This window comes from Apodemus sylvaticus, chromosome 10 (genome assembly GCF_947179515.1).
Source record: "Apodemus sylvaticus chromosome 10, mApoSyl1.1, whole genome shotgun sequence".
NCBI lineage: Eukaryota > Metazoa > Chordata > Mammalia > Rodentia > Muridae > Apodemus > Apodemus sylvaticus.
Window position 1 is genome coordinate 36,197,391 of NC_067481.1, and position 3,641 is coordinate 36,201,031.

General features: G+C 47.4%; 1 non-coding gene across 1 annotated transcript; it reads right to left on the reverse strand.

Moving 5' to 3' along the window:
- LOC127695755 (small nucleolar RNA U3) lies at window positions 1-215 on the reverse strand. The gene has a single exon (XR_007980106.1). It is a non-coding gene; the product is annotated as a small nucleolar RNA U3 (small nucleolar RNA).
- Between the last annotated feature and the right edge of the window lie 3,426 nt (window positions 216-3,641).

Below are 3,641 nucleotides of genomic sequence, written 5' to 3' on the forward strand. Positions count from 1 at the left end.
ACCACTCAGACTGCGTTCCCTCCCTCTCACCCTCCCGAAGGAGAGAAGAACGATCATCAATGGCAAGAGGCAGCTGCACCGAAGCAGCACCTAGAGCCGGCTTCACGCTCAGGAGGGGACGCTACGACTCGTCCTCGTGGTTTCGGGTGCTCTACACAGTCAGAGAAACTTCTCTAGTAACGAACTATAGAAATGATCCCTGAAAGTATAGTCTTGACCAGCCACTCCCGACACCGCCGCACTGTACCAGGCCACCTCACATCTAACTCACGGCGACTTACGCCGAGACGACCCGTGCCATCCCTGTCGGCGCCGCTGTCTGCCCACGCGGGGACACCAGCCCTGACACACGGACACCTCTCCATACCCAGCGCGCCGGGCATTTTGAGTCGCTACGCTTTCCCTACACTAGGCAAACTGTCACCACGATTAGCATACGGTCGCCGAGCAGCCAATCGGCTCGCAGTGCTCTCCTGCTCCGTCCCACTCCCGCCTGCGACCCGTCACGCGTCACTGACGGCCACACGCCGCCCGCCCCACACCGCGCACCCTCCCAGCGGCGGCGCCTGCCTTCAAGGCCCCCGCGCTGCCCCACGCGGAAAGCGCCGCGGAGCCGCACGCGAGTTCGCAGGCGCGCGCCGGTGCGGATTTCTGGCTCAAGCCGGAGGCCTTCGGTGAGGAACAAACGAAAAAACACGTGGGGAAAATGGCAATTCCACGACTGCACTCTATTTCTTTTGAATTTCACCATTTTTAATTTAAAAACAGAAAAGGGTTGTTATTTGAGTGAGATAGGGTTTCCCTATGTAGTGCAAGCTGGCCACGAACTTAAGTGATCTACCTGCCTCTTCCTTCTGAATGCGGTGTTTATAAGAGTACACTACCAAGTCTGGCCTCTATTTATATTTGGCGTTTTTTTGTTCTCGTTTTTTTGTTTTGTTTTCGAGACCAGGTTTCTCTGTATAGACCTGGCTGTCCTGGAACTCACTCTGTAGACCAGGCTGACCTCGAACTCAGAAATCCGCCTGCCTCTGCCTCCCAAGTGCTGTGATTAAAGGCGTGCGCCACCACAGCGCAGCCTGTTTGTTCTTGAGACAAGATTTGACTGTAGCACCGGCTAGGCTAGAATTCTATGTAGACCAGGCTGACCTTGAACTCACAAAAATCTGTCTACCTCTGTCTCCCAAGTGCTGGGATCAGAGGCCTGGGCCAGAATGTCCAGTCTGGCCTCTATTTAATAAATTTTATCCCGGGCTGGAGAGGTGGCTCAGCGGTTAAGAACAGCACTGACTGATCTTCCCAAGGTCCTGAGTTTAATTCCCAGCAACCACGTGGTGGCTCACAACCATCCGTAATGAGATCTGATTGATGCCCTCTTCTGGCGTGCCTGAAGACAGCTACAGGGTACTTACATATAACAATAAATAAGTAAACAAATAAACAAACTTTATCTGTGATGAAAGCACCAGAATGAAACCTGGGTCTAATGGCACCCTTGGGAGGACTAAGAATTGCCCTGATTGAGTGCCAGCTGGAGCTACTATGCTGGGAGATAGGATCTACAACAAAAGAAAAAGTACTAGATGTAAAATTAGTTTTCTTCTTTAATATTTCATTTATTTTTTATTATGTGAGTGTGTGGTGTCTTGCAGAGCCAGTAAAGGGCACGCACGGCAAGGACAGAAAAGAGCCCGGGTTCCCCAGGAAGTATTACAGGTGTTGTGTGGTGGCCAGTGTGGGTGCTGTCCACCTGAAACTCAAGTCCTCGGCTAGAGCAGCAGGGGCTCTTGACCGCAGAACTCTCTCTTTAGTCTGTTTTATTATTTTTCTAACACACAGTTTGCTCTACACAGGGTACCATCTTGCTTCTGAGGGTCCCCTGGGTCACGGAGCTTTTCTCTCTACCCTGAAGCCTCGCTCATTTCCCAAGCTCCTGTTTTGTGACCCGGAGCCTCCCTCTAGTCACTGCGCTCTTCTTAGAACTTCTTCTTCTCACACTACAAAGTTCTCACAACAGAAACTCTCTCCATGCAGCTTCTTGTCACAAACCCTTTACAAGCCTGTTTCTCCAACAATGACTTTTCAGACTCCTGACCTTTTACCTCTTCCCCAAGGTCACGGTCACTTCAATTATCGTTCAGCCATCTCGGGCCATTGCTTCATAGACGCCTTCCTTGACCTCTGATGCTTAGTAATTCAGTAAATGCCAACCACTTGCACTCAGCACTGTAGGGACTATGAATGGCCTCATGTTCTGGTAAAAGCTCAAGTACCAGACCAGGCATGATGACACGCTCTGTCACCCTGGCACCTAGAGTGAAGACGCAGCATGGTTATATAGAGAAGAAGGCAAGCAACCCTGACTCAAGAGAAAAAAAAAAAAAAAAAGCATGGCTGGAGATGCAGTATAGTACTGACCTATCATGCACAAAGCCCAAGATATATTCCCAGCACCGAAGCCAGAGCGGAAAAAGTTCCCTACAAAATAACCAAAGGAAGGAAAAAAAGGGGAGTGGTGGTGGCACACCTTTAAATAAATAAATATATAAATATATAAATAAATAAGGAAATGAAAAACAAAAAGGAAGGAAAGAACAAAGGAAGGTAAGAGGGAGGGAAGGAAGGACAGAGGAAAGAGAGAGAGAGAGAAAGAAAGAAAGAAAGAAAGAAAGAAAGAAAGAAAGAAAGAAAGAAAGAAAGAAAGAAAGAAAGAGAAAGAAAGAAAGAGAGAGAAAGAAAGAAAGAAAGAAAGAGAGAGAGAGAGAGAGAAGAGAAAGAAAGAAACAAGGAAAGAAAGAAAGAAACAAGGAGAAAGAAAGAAAGAAACAAGGAAAGGAAGGAAGGAAGAAAAAGAAAGAGAGAAAGTAAAAGAGAGAAAGAAAGAAGGAAGGAAGGAGGAAGAAGGAGAAAAAAAAAAAGCCAGGTAGCAGCGGCGCACACCTTTAATTCTAGCACTTGGGAAGCAGAGGCAGGCGTATTTCTGGGTTCAAGGCCAGCCTGGTCTACAGAGTGAATTCCAGGACAGCCAGGGCTACACAGAGAAACTCTGTCTCAAAAAAACAAAGAAAGAAAAAGAAAAGAAAAAGGAAAAAGCCCTAGACTCAGAAGCTGAAGTCGTAATACCTACTCCTGCAAGGCCAGATCTTAGTTAGGTTTGCACTGTTCCCAGGTGCCACTCTATTAATTCAGTTCCCACAGCTTGTCAGGAAGAAGAAATACTGCTACTACTTTTTTTTTTTTTTTAATGTGGATGGAGACAGAGGAACATAGGGCTTAAGCAGTTGCCAGGAGTCATAAAGTCCATAACTAGACCATACTCTGCATCATACTGTCTCCAAGACACAGTGGAATCTGTCTCCAAAGCCTTTGGAACCTTGAAGTGGCAGCTATGGGCACTGAGATGCTTTCAGCATGACTAGTGATCACTGGAATTATCAAGGCCTAATGAGACTTATGGCATCTTAATTTGGGGAAAGGAAAGTAGCTGCAAGTTAAATTGATTACCAATGGCCAATGATTTAATCAATCATGTATGAAATGTCCCTTATAAAAAATGTAAGGGGCCTGGCGATGGTGGCGCACGCCTTTAATCCCAGCACTCTGGGAGACAGAGGCAGGCGGATTTCTGGGTTCGAGGCCAT